Raw genomic sequence first — 16,918 nt, 5'->3', positions numbered from 1 at the left:
ATCTCAGGGTCCTGGGATCAAGCCCAGAGTAGGGCTCTCTGCTCAGCAGGGAGCCTGCTTCCCTTCCTCTCTCTCTGCCTGTCTCTCTGCCTACTTGTGATCTCTGTCAAATAAATAAATAAAATCTTAAAAAAAAAAAAAAAGAATGGTACTAAAAATCAGAAAAGCTTCCATCCACACCATCCTTAATATTTCAGAAGGTTGCTATATACATTCTCTTGTTTACTCTTTGCAGCAACCTTGGAGAGATTGCCCTAGTGTCCCCATTTTAAAGACCAAGAAACCGAGGTCCAAAAAGAAGACTGTAAATTACTTAAGGTCACAGAGCCAATAATACAGCTGTTTCTAGACTCCATTGCTATAAACACTTTGCAGCTACCACAAAGAATTTAGCCGGGCAGGGGTGAGAGGGTGGGGGAGGGGGAGGGGGGCCTGGGGAGTCGGAAGGAGGGGAATCAGCAGCAAAGATTTATTTAGTATTCCCTATGTGTCCAGCACTATGTTAAACACTTGCATTCTTTACCTTTTTAATGCTAGTCACAATCCTGCAGTGTGGGGATGTCATTTCCAACATCATCTAATAACAATACCGACGTGTGGTAGGAAGGTGGGAGCTGGGTAATAAAAATTGGTAACACCTGCTTCACCAGCTGAAAATATAATCATCTCTCTCTCTCTCTCTCTCTTTTTTTAATTAACAGTTTAGCAATTCACATGCACTCATGAATAGAAAGTCCAAGGTTGCTCTCTGAAAGTGTGAATATATATGTTCTCCCATTGTAAACTGTTCAAGAAAGCCACAAACACACTCAGTTCAAAAGAATTAATCCTCCCTCTGAATGCCAGGTGGAGAGAAAACTGAAGTGTCTGGCTGGTCCATTCAGGTCATCGATTCTGCTGCTGTCCTACAGAGTCCATTCCGGTCCCACAGTGTCCTATTGAACACTTCGATGTTTCCAAGGCCCAGGGTCCAAACAACATTATTCTGTCTGTCAATGAAGCCTGTGTTGGTCCTGACTCTTGCAGAGACTGCTGGAAAGCCCATTAACTGGGGCTCTGTAGTTTAGATTCACATACGCAACCATTGATCCCCAAACAGGATCAATATGCCTGAGGGGATTGGATCTGCAAGGGAGTCAGCCTCATCTGCCCACTGTGCTGGAATTAGCTCTAGACTGGAGTTACAATACAGGCTCTAGACTGGAGTTACGATACACGCTCCACCTTCATTCATGGTGGGTTCCACTCTGAGGTCTACGATATCTTTTCCCACCAGAGGATGTCTGTCACCACATTAGAGCACAATAAAGAGATTTTTTCCAATGCTTAAATTAAAAAATAAATGGGGTCTTGATTCCTTTCCTTCTAAGGAAGGAAAAAGGTATCCAGGAAGGAAAAAGGTATACCTTTTTCTACCTTCGTCCTGGAACCAATACCCATTTTACATGGAATTTGGAGAGCTACTTTCAGAGGGCACACGTGGTTCTAAAGCGAGACTGTGAGGTTCGAAGAATGAATCTCGTGGACAAAGGAGAGCAAGTAAAGCGATGTAGTTTTATTAAGCAAGGATATAGTAAAAAGCTCTCAGGAGTGAGAGGGGTCCCAACAGGGTTGCCACTGAGGACTTTTAGGGTTGGTCTTTTATTGAAGGCTAACCATGGAACTTAAATCCTTTTAACATCTCTATAGATAGCACCACTGAGTAGGGACTAATGATAACACCTCTAATGACTTACTTCCTTTTTAGGGTCGCAATTCTTTGTTGGTCACAAGAAGCTGTTAAAACAAGACCTTACCTCTGACACCTAGGACAGGATGGTCTAATTTGTTCTCTCATCTCTGGTTTCCTTTTACCTCGGCATCGTTTTGGGGATTTCTGCGAGCCTGATCCCAGAGCCCCCAACCTATATCTCCCTACCTACCCAGAGCCCCCAACCTATATCTCCCTACCTCCCCTCATGGGTCCCTTACTCAGTTCTATTATTTTTCCCTTCTAGGATAATAGGTGCATATTGGGCTTATGTTGTTATAACTAATTTCTCCCCCAAAAAATGATGAAAAAAATGTTTGCCTCAAGGTGACTATGTCTCCAAACATAGAAGAACCTGGCACAATTTTCAGAGCTCTATCTTACCAGACATCCCTTACTTCCCATGTGACTCCATCAGCTGGGTGATATTGCTAACCTCACCAGTGTTCTCTTTCCCTCTAAAATCTGCCCAGCAAAACAGTTTATATTGCTGTCTAAACTACATAATTTCCCAGACTACTGAAATAAAACAGAAACAAAATATCTAAGTAATTCCAGAACATCTCAAAAAACAAATCCATTACTGTGGAAGTCACAGCTCATAAATATCTTGCTTCTATCAACATATAGTTATGTAATATTAGACTTGGTGATGCAGATGGTATATTTCCTCATGACACTTTGCAAGCAAGCTAAAAATGCAGAAATGCCTCCAAGACAATGACAGAGGAAAGGGAAACAAATTCCAAACCAGAGGAGGCAGTTAGAATCTCATTTTATGAAGCCATGAGACATTTTACACAATGCAAAGTAACTTCTGTTAACTCTGGGAAGAACATAAAACACCTAAAGAAAATTACCTCTACCAGATAGATTGGATTGAACACATATACTTTCTTCTCTTGTGTTTTCCCAATTCCCTACTAACACAGAAAAAACAATGGGTTTTGTTTTAAGGATATAAACCCCACAGAGGCAAAGAAATGAGCATGATACCATCAACAATTTGAAAACAAGAAAGATGGAAAAGGCAGTGGACCCAAGGAAGAGAAATTTAAAACCAGTAGCAGGGAAAGCTGAAAACCAGTCTGATTTATGTAGTGAGACCCCAAAGGTCCTGGAGCTGACAGCACCAGGGACCTCCGGAATAGGATGAAGAGAGATGGTTTGGCTAAAATAAGGAGAATGACTTGAGACTATAGCTAAGAAGCAGCAGGATCAGATTGTTTCCTTCATTCCAACAGGCTAGGTGACTAAGCCTCCCCACTCTAGCAGAAAATGGAAAGTTTATTCCTTGGAGAAAGTAAAAAGAGAGTCTCCAAACTGGGAGACATTAAACACATTAAGGATGGTGATTCTCTTTGGGAGTGATGACTCCACTGAAGCTCATTTGGGCTCCATAAGCAACCAGCTCCATCTTTTGAGGCACACACAATAGACAGGTGTGCATAGATACAGGAAACCATTATTTGTGGTCAAGAATTAGAAACAACCCAAAGGTCTATCAGCAATAGAATGGATAATTTAATTGCGGCACATTCTTACAATAGAAACTCACAAAAATAATGTTGAATAAAAGAAGGCACACACAAAATGGTACCTATTGTGAGTAGTGATGAGGGAACCAAAGGCAAGCTGAGGACAAAGCAGAAGCTGACACCCCGCAACCCCACCCACCATGGGATATATGTGACATTCCTCAGGCACTCCCGGCTACCCTAAAGGAAAAACAAATAGTTTACCTGTAGAGATCACAATCCTGCAAGACCCGAGTCTCCCTTAGTTGACAAATGTCCTAGTGATTTACAAGGAAGAAGCTTTCTTCTCAATAGCCTAACTTACCGAGACCCATAACTCAGTTCCTGAAGCCCTAACATCATCCTCCCCTGCAGAAAATTGAGGGAGGCTGAGGCAAAAGGAAATGTAAATAAAGTTGAATTTCTTCTAAACCTAAAGCTCATTGACAAGGATGTGTGAGAGGAGGAATATGACATTCCTCCAGGAAGCTCCCAACTATTTTACTGTTAATGCCTTACTAAAAGGAAAAACAGCCTTAACTTGACAAATAGCAAAGCTTCCAGTATCCTGTGTGTCTTCTTTAATACATGAGAGTTCTTTCAAAACCTCCCTTTTCCTTACCTCTCCTAACACCATAGTATATAATCAGCCACCCAGCAGCAGCTCTTTCTGCCCACAGGTACTGACCCTGTGCTTTAATAAACCACCATTTTGCATCAAAGATGTCTGAAGAATTCTTTCTTGATTATCGGTTCTGGACTCCATCCCACTGAACCTGACCTGTAATCTAAAACTACATCAGTAGGAGGGCATAGAGCCTGATAGACATCTTTGAAGAGCCTTTCAGATGGTGGCAATTTTTTATTTCTTGAGCTGAGTGTGGTGAAATGGATATGTTCACCTTGGGATAATTTGTTGAGGTATATACATTTATGATCCTGTTGCTTTTTCATATACATGTACTACTTCAATAATGAATTTTTTTTAATGGACCAGTTAGTAGGTCTACACATTTCATATCAACTTTAGAAGTCTTAAATACCCTATTTTCATTGTAGGTATGGGTTTCTGCATAAAACTTGCCATTAGTGGAAAGGAAATGGGTAAGACCATTGGGAAGGAAATTTTCTTGGCCCACAAACCTCTACTGAGAGGTAACTTATAGACCATGACCTCCATCTTGTAGATGACCAGTCAGAATAAGCTCATTCTCTCTATACTGTAAATGTGTAGCATTAAAGAAATCTCCATTTTGGTAAGCAGAATCTAAGAATTCCCCAAGATTTCAGACCCCTGATATACTCACACTTTCCCCCAGTGGTTCAATTAAACATCAATTTATGTACCAAATGAAGGGAATTTTCAGATTTAATTAAGTTCTCAGATCGTTGGCATTAGGACCAGGAGGTTATCCTGGGTGAGCCTGTGTTGATGAGAGAGTTTTACTGGCTGGTCACAGAGAAAATCAAAGACAAGGGCTCTGGCTAGCCCAGAGGAAATCAAACCTTTTTGCATGAACTGCCCTCAGAGGCCATGTAGCCAAGTGCAGGCAGCTTCTAGCAATGAGAATGATCCCTAGCAAAGGCTACTAGGAAAATGGGGACCTCAGTCCTACAACCATAAGAAAATGAAACTTTCCAACCACTACTGAGACCTCAGGCCCCTTATGAAAATCACAACTCTTGATTTCAGCCTGATGAGACCTTGAGTAGAGAATCCAGCTTTTCCATGCCTCAGTGTCTACCTACAGAAACTTAGATAATACACTTGTGTTATTTTAAACCACTAAGTTTGTGGTGATTTCTTAGAAAGGGATACAATCATCTTCCCCCAGTATTATCAGGCACCTGCTCACTTTCTATGTTGTATTAAAAAAAGTCACTAATTATTGTGCTTACTTCAGCAGCACACATACTAAAATTGGAACCATAAGAGAAGATTAGCATGACCCCTGTGCAAGGATGACACACAAATTCATGAAGCATTCCATATTAAAAAAAATTACTAGTTATTGTTACATTTTCCCTCTTTAAACTTCCTAAAATTCTTTAATAGAGTTATCATGCATTTCTCCCTGTAGCAGACCGATGCTAGTGTCTCACAAAACTTGATAACTCATTGGTCTATACGCCAAAAGACTGACAGGGGTCAAAGGTGAAACTCAGAAAACAAAACTTAGTTTGAGTAAAGGGAGCACAAATTTGCTAACTGCTCTTGAAACATTAACATGAATGAATAATTTGAGAGGTAAATAATAATAATAAAATAAGATGTAAGTACATTGTCACATAGAATTGATTTCACTGAAGAAACTAACAACAGACTTTGTTCCATCTGTAGGATAGAGATAATTTAGATTTTTAAAAGCTTTGAGCCAATTTATGTGTGACAGAGGTAATAGATGGCAAAAAAGAGAAGGTGGAATCCACTGTCTCTGGGACTGACTTAAGGAGGGATGACCATATCTTCCCACAGCCCAATGTGGACGTTTCTTTTGGCACCAGACCATTGTCTTAAAAGCAGCATGGGTAGAATAAAATGGCAAGTCCTTTGTCTCTGCCATGCTGATGGTATAATTTGTGTGCCTAACTCTTCTTGTCTTTGTTGGATCCGTACCTTTTCTCTACAACCTATAAAGGCTGCTTTTTATATCTACATCATTATGATCAACATGATGATATCTTTTAAAGGAAGTTATAAATTATTCTTGAAAGCAAACTTCCTAACTATAATTAAAACAATCTCTAGCATTTCCAACATACAAACCTTCTATATTAAAATGGGAATTAAGTTGAGAAAAGCCACACTTTACCAAAGATTGTCTACACAGGGGCTGGCTGAATGTCTGTGGATTTGTAGAGAATTCCACAGTGCTTTGTGGACTCTGTCAGTTGGGTGTCAGGGAATTCTGAGGAATGGCCTAATTAAATCAGCACATAATGAAAGAAGACAAAATGCTCTGGGTCTAAAGACACAATGTGCCTTTAGCCAATGCAGACTTTGACTGCATCTAAAGAAAGTGACCACATCTCAAGAGAGAAGGAACGGTCAGCAGGAAAGATGGCACGCTGACAAGATCCACAGAGCTCCCAGGGCACTAGTCAAGTGAGAGACAGTGCCTTTGGGAGGTTAGAGCCATCTTCTCACTGAAAAGAGAGGACTTCATGGGTGGCAGAGTTATTTCATCCAAGCTGCCTTAGATGTTAGAGGAGTTGTTTCCCCAAATTAAAATTCCTTCTCTGATTTTATAAACACTAAAAGAAATTCTTTTTAAAAAAGAAATTCTTATTTTAAAAAATTGCTTTTCAGGTGCCATTTTATGAAGAAGGAGGTATTATGTATGGATAAATAACTGGAACATTGAAGGTTTTATGTTTAATTGTGACTTTGGTTGTCAGTGGTGCTTTATATATCTTAGTTTTGCAAATTTACAAAACCATAAGGGTACTGTGTCTGCTCTGTGGTAACTTAGCTTCAGCCTATGAGGTAGGTCCCATTACTGGTCCATTTTACTGTTGAGGAAACTGAGACACAGAAGTTAATTTGTCCACATTTACCCAGCTAGTCAGTCAATGATACAAGAGGTAGAAGAAATTTCTTTTCAGATTTTGTTTTTATTTAAATTCAATTAGCCAATATATAGCCCATCATTTCCTTTTGATGTAGTGTTCATGAATCCATTAGTTGTGTCTAACACCCAGCACTCATTACATCACGTGCCTTCCTTAATCCCCATCACCTGGTTACCCCATCCCCCCATTTACCTCTCCTTCTGCAATCCTCAGTTTGTTTCCCAGAGTCAAGAGTCTCTCATGGTTTGTCTCTGATTTCTTCCCATTCAGTTTTCTCTGCCTTCCCCTGTGATTTGTTTAATGGGGATTACATTGAGTTCATAGATTGGAAAGGAATCTAAACTTCCTAATACTTAGCCTTCTAATACATGAACATGGTGTATGCCTCAATTTATTCTACCTATAATTTCTCAACCACATTTTGTAGTTTTCTCTGTTGAGGTTTTACACATCTTTAATTCATAGATATTTGATGGGATTATTTTTCTGCATTTAAAAGACTTTAAAAATTTTAATATCTCATTGATTGTTGTCATTACATAAAAATATAATTGCTTTTATATGTAGATCTTATATCTAGCAATGTTTTTATAGTCCCTTATTAATTCTAATGACTTGTAGTTAGATTCATTCGGATTTTCTACATACACAAAGGTGTCATCTGTGAATGAAATGTTTTATCTCTTCTTTTAAAATCCTTATATCTTTTATTTCTTTCTCTAGCCTTATCACACTGGTTAGGAGCTTGAGTACAGTTTTGACTAACAGACGTTCTTATTTTATTCCGGATCTCACCACGATGTTTGCTTTAAGATTTGTATAAATGGGGAGCCCCGTTGTATAAATGGGGAGCCCCATTGTATAAATGGGGAGTTTGGTTGGTTAAGTGTCTGCCTTAGGCTCTGGTCATAACCCCAGGGCCCTGGGATCTAATCGTGTGCTGGATTCCTTGCTCCATGGGAAACCTGCTTCTCCCTCTTCCTTTGCCCATCACTCTCCTTGCTTGTGCCCTCTCTCTCTCTCTCTCTGTCAGATAAATTAAATTAAAAAAATTTTTTTATAAATGCCCATTATCATACTAAGAAAGTTTCCTTCTTAGTTTGCCAATGCTTTCTATTATGAGTAAATGTTATATTTTAACAAAGGCAGTTATTCCTCTATTGAGATAGTCATGTGATTTTTTCTCTTCTATTCTGTTAATGTGTATATTGATTTCAATACTTGATTAGACCTAGAATTCTTGGAATAAACCTAACTTGTTCATGTTATATATTTCTAGGTTTGGTTTGCTAATACTTAAATAACTTTATATTTAAATCATGAGAGAATGCCTGCAATTTTTCTTTCTTGCAATGCCCTTGTTAGGTTTCAGTGTAAAAATTTTACTAATCACAGGGGTGCCCTGGTGGCTCAGTGGGTTAAGCCTCTTCCTTTGGCTCAGGTCATGATCTCAGGATCCTGGGTTGAGCCCTGCATCAGGCTCTTTGTTCAACGGAGAGCCTGCTTTCCCTCCTCTCTCTGCCTACTTGTGATCTCTCTCTTTTTCTGTCAAATAAATAAAATCTTTAAAAATTTTTTTTTACTAATCTCATAAAGAAAGTTAGGAAGTATTCCCTCTATGTCTATTTGGTGAAGGACTTATAGAGATTGATGCCTCTTCTTAATTGGAAGAATTTATTTGTGCAGTCTTCCTGATCTGAATATTCTGTGTACCATAAACAGACTTACAGCAAAGCTAATATTATACAGGCTTACCCAGTATCTTGACCCAAAGGTCATACTGCACTGTAATGTTACCCTATGGCACCCAGCACAAAGAAGTGACAAATGTGAAACTTGAAGCTGAAATGTGGAAAATTCTTCCATCATCCATCAGATGCATAAATTTTAAGCAGAGAATACAGTTTCAATGAACAGTCAAAAATCCTCTCCTTTTAGGAATACACTTGATACTGCCTTGAAACTTTATAGCTCATATATGAAAGAAAATTGGGGGACATTTATCCCAAATTTGACAACAATCCTAAAATTTTGTGACATTACAATGAGTTATAAATCTGAAAGAAACTTTTCTAACTGACCAATATTAATAACATAACGTGATCAACTAAAAGAAAGATTTGAATTATCCTCATAATAGAAAATGACATTATAAAATTATTGTTATGTATGTAGGTGATCAAACTGTTTACAGACAAATTATGTAGAATGAAACTTTTAGAAGGGTGTCAGGCATCTAATGAATAAAAGTATTATGTTATTTTTCTAGATTTGGTTATATATTGATATTGGATGGTTTTTTATTAGTATGTTGTTGTGATTTGTTTTCTCATTCAAAGTAATATTTATTTTCATATGTAATTTTGTATTTTTTTCTTACATGGGTCCTCAAATTTGTGTAAGTATTATGTATTGAATATAGAAGGAAGGAAAAAGAGAGAGAGGGAGGAATTTCAATAAGTGAAGAGTACAGAATTCATTTGAAGAATAAGGGAGAGTATCTCTAAAACTACATTGGAAAAATATAAGACAATAGAATGATATCTTTAATATTCTGAAAAATATGTAGTTTTAACTATTTCAAGCCAAATTGTTAATTGTGAGTGCAAAGATATTCTCAAATGTGCAATATATCAAATAATTTATATTTTCTGCAGCACTTATAAGGAATCTACTAGAAGTTCTGTTTTATCAAAAGGGCAGGTGAACCAAGAAAGAGATACATATAGAATTTAAGAAACAAGGGATCAAACACAAGAGAGGCAAAGGACACTTGTAGGATCAGGTAAAGTGGGATTCTAAAATGGTAGCTGTCAGTGATCCCACACAGCAACCACTCCAGACTGGAGAAAGAGCCTTCTCTTTGAAGGACTCAAGTGTCTGAATGTACCCAGAGTAAATTTACACAACCTAGCAGGTGGTAAATTTTAGTATTGAATTAGTGTTAATTACATAAAAAACTATTCAAACAAAAATATATATAATTATGAAGTGCGCTAGTGAGTTGTGCAAGATAGAAAAAATGATCATGGTATACTACATGGCACTTACATCGTCATCATAAGACATACACTGAATGTTGATTCAATCAAAATTACTATATAACTGGATTCAGTCCATGGAGTGAGATAAGTGTTACAGAAAGACATAGTAGAGGAGCGGAATGAACAAGAAGATCCAAATCCTTATATTTCACAGTGAAAAGTCCATAAATAATGAACCATTTTGAAAAAGCAAGAAGGAAGATATTGACAATTATTAGGAGAAATGGTGGTAAGCTCTGAAATAATTAGCTTAAAAAATTGAAAAATGATAATTTGGGGAGAGCAAAAAATGTAACTAAATTGATGACCTTCAAGAAATTGCTCTATTTGTTTTCACATCTTGTGGGGGGAAAATTGTAGGAAAAAAATGGACAGTATGTACATAAAAATTTACATAAAATATGTACATAAAAATTTAATAGAAATAAAATCTGAATTGAAAATTTTTAAAAAAGATTTTATGTATTTATTTGACAGAGAGAAAGAGCACAAGGAGGCAGAGCGGCAGGCAAAGGGAGAGGGAGAAGCAGGCTCTCCACCAAGCTGGGAGCCAGATGTGGGGCTCGATCCCAGGACCCTGGGATCCTGATCTGAGCCAAAGGCAGAATTTCAACCAACTGAGCCACCAAAAAAGCCACCCAAGTGCCCCAAGAATGTTAATATTTTTAAGTATTTTCCACTGTTACATATTTCTTATACAATAGAAAATCAATTTAGGGTATAGTGGGTTGGGAACTTGCTCTGCTTAATTGATTTCAAATTTTAATTCTTTGAATGTTTGGGGAAAGGAGAGAGTTAAGAAAAATTATGGTATACATTACAAGTTAATTTGATGCAGTTGAAAATAATTTTGGTAACCATTAAGATAAAAGAGTTAGATAAATTTCTGTAAATGAAATTACTGATTCTTCTGTAGCTCTCTTCCATTCTGTGCAGGGGTCAACTTACAAGAGGGACTTTTCTGCTTTTGCTGCTGCGGGTCTGTGCCCCGAACACACTGCTCTTTCTCACTCATTCCCTTAATAAATACTGGCTGATTACCTTTTATGGCTATTCCCATGATAAACACTGAGGATGTGTTGTTTAGAAAGATGAGGCTAGTCCCTGTACATGAAGTCTGAGGAAGACATACTTTAACTGACAATACTGACCACCCCCCTTGCCTTATGACTGCTATTTCTCTGCCAGCTCTGACGCCCCATTTCTTCTTTAATCCAAGTCCCACACGTCACCCAAGACCTAACTTAAGCTGTTTCCCATGTCAATCTTTCCAAAAGATGCAAGAATTTTCTTCAACATTTCTTCAACATGTTTGTGTCTGTAAAGTGGTATTTCTTTAGGACTTTCATAGTGATATGGGTTTTAAGTACACATGGATGAATGACTGAGTAAGGTCATTACCTGTTGACTGTGTCACAGATATAGCGGGTGGTCATATCAGAAGCTGAGTCACATCTTTTTATTACTCCATACTGCAGACAGACTTCACAGTGTGTGAGTTTTCCTTGTGAACAAAACATCAGTGTCTATCTTAGAGCCACCTTATGGCAATCCCAAAGCACAGTCAGTTCTAACCACTTCATAATAAGACCTCACGTATATAGGTACACGATGTGCCAGACACGGTTCTGTGTGCTTTAATAAATTAATACCTTAATCCTCTAAGAGATCCCGAGATATGTGTATTAATTGTCCCATTTTATGAAGGACAAATTTGAGACTTGGAGAGATTAGGTAACTTGCCCTCTGTCAACAGAGCTTGCCAGACGCGAAGCCAGGCAGTCCGGCTCCAGGGTCCGCCCTGTTAGCCTCTGGTAGACGCTTCTTATCAAAGAAATGCTCAGTGGGCAGCAGCTAGTGTTAAATTACGACAGGCAGTTAATTTAAAGAATATATTGTATAGCAACTGTTCATTGACTTTTCTGTAGTTGTGAAATGTAATTCCTCCATATTTCATGAATATGGTGTTTTGACTTCAAAATGAGGAACACTAATTGAAAATAATGAGAAAAAAATCTCAGAATTTAAAATACTTGAGTGACAGAGTTTATCTCATAGCATTAGAATAATTTAAAAACATAGTTTCAGAATTAAAACTATTTTTTAGATGAAAAAATATGAGAACAGCATTTTACCATCACTGTTTTATTGGTGCTATGGATAAGATTTTTTTGTTTGTTTGTTTCCATTTTCCCTGAATTTTGTACTAAGAGATGCCCCTTTCCATGATCCCAGGGTTCTGGAATCAAGCCCCACATCGGGCTCTGTGCTCCTCAGGGAACCTGCTTCCTCCTCTCTCTCTGCCTGCCTCTCTGCCTCGTTGTGATTTCTCTCTGTCAAAAAAAAAGAGATGCCCCTTCCTTGCTAGAGCCCAAGTGTGAACAGCTGATTTCAGAAGTCACAGGTCTGTATGTTATTTCTGGAAAACTAAAGACATGAACTTTTTCCTCTGTGGTTAATTACACTTAATAATTAGGAAACTATAATAAAAATTTGAAATGAGAAAGGGGAAGATCAAATTAATCATAAAACACAGGATTAAAATAAAAATGCTTAAAATTAAATTATTTGAGAGAATAAAATTACAATAATAATTTTTTAAGTTTTCTAGGCATATTAGTAAATAATAATGGGGCTTGAGAATCCTCAAACTAAAAACTCAAAGATTTCTTTAAAATAATATCATTTGGGGCTCCTGGGTGGCTCAGTCAAGTTAAGTGTCCGCCTTCAGCTCAGGTCATGATCCCGGGGTCCTGGGATCAAGTCCTGCACCAGAACCCCTGCTCAGCATCTCCCTGAGGGATAGCTTCTCCCTCTCCCTCAGCTCCTCCCTCTGCTTGAGCTCTGGCTCATTATCTCTCTCTCAAAAAAAAAAAAAAAAAGGTGAAATAATATCATTTTGCAAATAAACTTACAGTACTAGTGCTAGATCACTTCGAAAACATAAAAGCAAAGGAAGAAATAAAAATTGTAACTTTTTAATTTCACTGTAACTACAATCACCACTCTTGCTACTCTGACTCTGAATAAAAACAGCAAGCATTTATGGTTCCTTCAAGGAGAAAAGAGATCTGCGGGCTTCGGCAATTGCTGGTATTTCCCCATTCATTCTATCCCCTCCAGCTTTAGTCTACAGAAGAACAGAGGTGGAGTAGGCAGAAGTGTGAGGCAAACTTCTGAACTGGCAGTATATAAATATCAGTAAATCAGTAGCATATCTGGCTCATGCAATCACTAAGAATTTTCCTTAAATGGGTGCAAAAGACAACATAAAGCTTTCCATGACTTGTCAGCCAGATCCCTTGAGGAAACAATCCCACTGAGTCTTTGTTTTCTCACATATTAAAAAGAAGATAAAAGTACTTTCTTGACTATCTAATATTCTTGTTGTAAAGTCAAATTATATGTATATATTATATATATACTACATACCTAATAAAAGATAGCCTATATAATATTATATATAATTTATAAGAGTGTTTTTGGAAAAGGAGAAAGCGTTCTATAAATTTTAGTAACTAGCAATAAAAGCATATTTTTAAGTCATATACTATTATGTGAAGAGAAGTAGAACTGGTAAATTCTTCCTCACACTGTCATTCCACGCCTATTTAGAAAAATTACTTAGCTCTTCTTTTTCTTTATTTACATTAAAGAATGATAATGGTAGTGACATCTACCATTTAACAGACCACTGGCAGTGCAAAGTATTTAAGTGCATCAGCAACCCTTGGAGGTAAGCAATTCAAGGTCAGAATTAGAGTGAGTCACATCAGGTACAAAATTTAAGGGGGCAACAAGAAATTCAATTATCAAGATGAGCCATATTTTAATGTTATATTTTTAAAAATCAAAAGTAATCCAAATAAATCACTGATGAAGAAAATATCAATATTTTAAATAAAGACAAAACAGTCATCTTGTGTAAACTTGAATACATTAATTTCTTTGTGCCTTTGCTTATTTCTCTATCTAAAATGGGGAATACTACTACTACTAATAATAATACCTACTTCTTAGAGCTATGGTAGAGATTAACTGATTTAGTGTATGTCAAGTGATTAGAACAGTACCTGGCACAGTACCTGGTAAATGCTTGGAACATGTTAGTTAAAATCATTTAAGAGGACCATGATTACTGATTTTTCAATTTTAGATATGAGAAAGTTGAAGAGTCAAAGGATTTAAATGGCGTGCTCGAGGTTCCCAAGTCAGTCACAGGGTTCACACTCAGGACACTGCACTCCAGAGCTTTTTCTTAATCACCAGAGTATAATGTTTCCCCATGAGGGTGTCATGAAAACTTAAGCTCTTAAGGTACTCTGACCGTGAGTGTGTGTGTGTGTGTGTGTGTGCGCGCACTCGTGCGTGTGTTTGCTCTGCACAGATAGATGAGTGAGTTGTACAGGGAGAGATATTAAAATCTCTCAGAATTCTACATAACATTAATGTATACACTGAGAAATGCTTAACTGGCTGGAATCGTTCAGCAAAGAGGCAGAAAAGGAAAGAGAAAAAATACCCTCCAGGCCAACTGTGGAACAGGGTCTTCCTTCATCCCACTAGAAAGGTTAGGACGGATTACATAACCAGGTCTTTTTAAGTAAGAGGGCAATCCAGCTTTGTAAGGAAATACATCATCAATGGTTAGCATTCAGCATTTCGTGGCTTGCCCTGTTTAATCTGTTCACTGAATTGAGCTGTAGACGTATTTTTTATGGATAGCGAAAAACAACACACGTGTGTGTTTATACAACTGTTTATACAGCTGCATCCATAACGTACAGTTCATGGTACAGAAAAGTAGCACTCTTACTTAAAGGACTTACGACTTTAATTATATCTCTTGGTAAAGCGAGCCACAGATTATTTGTACAGATTTCTAGGTGGGTCACAGTCATGCTTTCTAAGAATGCAACTTAGTTGTTAAAACCTGTTACTCAGGGCTATCTATCCTGGGTCACTGCCTCTTATATGTTATCCTTCAACCAGACTTTGGAAAATAATTTCATTTCCCTTGTGAATAAACAGAAGTAAATTAGAGGGTTAATTTCTATGCCACTTCTTTTGAATATTTCCTTACTAAATACTAGAAAGATTTAAAGTACAGGGTCCTGGCTTCTAGTCTTAAATGTAATCCCATAGAGTAAAGAATGATAGACACACTCGTGCATAAATAGGACAAAAAAAGGCTTGAATAGATTTATATGATATTTCAAACCTCTTTTAAAAAATGCTGACATTTGCATGATGTCTTTTTCTTTTTTCTCCAAGATTTTATTTAAATTCAAGTTAGTTAACATATTGTGTAGTATTAGTTTCAGGAGCAGAATCTAGTGATTCATCACTTACAGACAACACCCAGTGCTCATTGCAGAAAGTGCCTTCCTTAATACCCATCACCCATTCAGCCCATCCCCCACCCACCTCCCTTCAGCAACCCTCAGTTTGTTCTCTATAGTTAAGGGTTGCATGATGCCTTTCTCACAATTTACATATATTTTACAACTCCACAACATATTTTTAAACCACTGGTTCGATGAATTGAAAGCATGCCTTCTATCACCTTCTGTCAGGGATCTGCCACTAACTAAACCTGTAACCTACTGTTTTGGTACCCCATTTCCTTATTTAAAAATGGGGCTAATAAGAAGACCCTTCTAATAAAATTGTGAAGATCAAATAGATAAAACATGCAAAGTGTTTAGAAGATGGTGTGACAAAAATATTACTTTGTCCAATATCACTATTTTTCAGTGATATTTATTTTCCAAGCTTTTGGAAAAAGCTTAAAATATGCCAATATAATTACACCTTTAATAATGAGCATGGAAATTTGCCTTCTTGGATCCAGAGGTCTTCATTTCACTTGGTTTTCTAAGGCTCTTCTACATCACAATAAAATAGCTAACAGTCTGTGCCTTAGCCTCCTACAAAGAATGATATAATGTTGAACAGGTCGCTGTGTGTAGAGGACTTATGGCATATATTGATTCCATAAACACATCTAGTGTACACTCATGATTGCAGTCAGAGTAGCTTTAACTCATGAAAATTAATCTCAGTCCAAAGATTTTCCTAAGTAGAGAAATCCTTGTAATAGAGTAGAATGACTCAATGACTTTGATTAACAATTACCTTAGGAAAGATAGACACAAAACTTTTAGAACTTAATAGTGGTTTTCAAAAGCAAAACTCCTTATTCAATAGCCAAAGTAGTATGTTATTTAACAGAATGGGTGAGCCAACTCAGTAACACAAGTTTGCATCATGTTCTAATTAGAAAGAAATGTGAAAAGAAATTTAAGAGAAGCGTCTAATATCTGTTGCAGTTTGGATTTGCATGACCTGTCGGTAAAGACTTGGCTTTTTCAGAACCAGCTGAAGAAAGAAACCTGATGGCTTAGACAGTTTGAACTTGCAAAATTCAGACTCATGTGCTGTCTCAGGACACTACCTGTTATATAAAAAGTGGAACTGATGATTACAAAAGACTAACTAGGAAGATGTGTTATTTTGTGCAGATGGCTAATTTTGGAGAAGTCAGGGTACAGATGAGGAATATGGGACAATGACTGAGTCTACCTCTGACCATCTGGCATGGACCTTGGGAACTTAGCAGCAGATTCCTCCCAGCGGTGCTAAATATGGGAAGCCTTCTGTCTGAGAATATTAAACTACACATCTTCCACCCTTCACCTAGACTCAAGATACTATAGGATAGTCATCCTGATTCTTTAACGAAAACATAAGAGAAAAGAACAAAGCAGTGCCTTTTTGGAAGATTATATCACAATTAATTAGCAATTCTGTGTCATGACTATAAGAAGCCAAGAATCAAGATTAATCCTTCTCATCTTTGCGAGATATTCCTTTGATGTACAGTTTAGGATTTGCTTCTGACCTAGTCACTTAAATTGAACTCTAAGACATTGCGATGCCTAGGTGATCTTCCCAAATTAAGATCTAGTGAGCACTGACCTTTACAGAATGGGCACTCCAGTGCCCAGACTAGCATGCTCTGAAGGAAAAGC

At 37.4% G+C, this 16,918-nt stretch overlaps 1 non-coding gene across 1 annotated transcript; it reads left to right on the top strand.

The window, feature by feature from the left end:
- Window positions 1–5,158: 5,158 nt before the first annotated feature.
- Window positions 5,159–5,264, top strand: LOC132014714 (U6 spliceosomal RNA). The gene has a single exon (XR_009403369.1). It is a non-coding gene; the product is annotated as a U6 spliceosomal RNA (small nuclear RNA).
- Window positions 5,265–16,918: the final 11,654 nt, after the last annotated feature.

The sequence above is a fragment of the Mustela nigripes genome, chromosome 3 (genome assembly GCF_022355385.1).
Source record: "Mustela nigripes isolate SB6536 chromosome 3, MUSNIG.SB6536, whole genome shotgun sequence".
In the NCBI taxonomy this organism is placed as follows: Eukaryota; Metazoa; Chordata; class Mammalia; order Carnivora; family Mustelidae; genus Mustela; species Mustela nigripes.
Note: the sequence above shows the minus strand (reverse complement) of the source record. Positions and strands in the feature narration are given on the sequence as shown.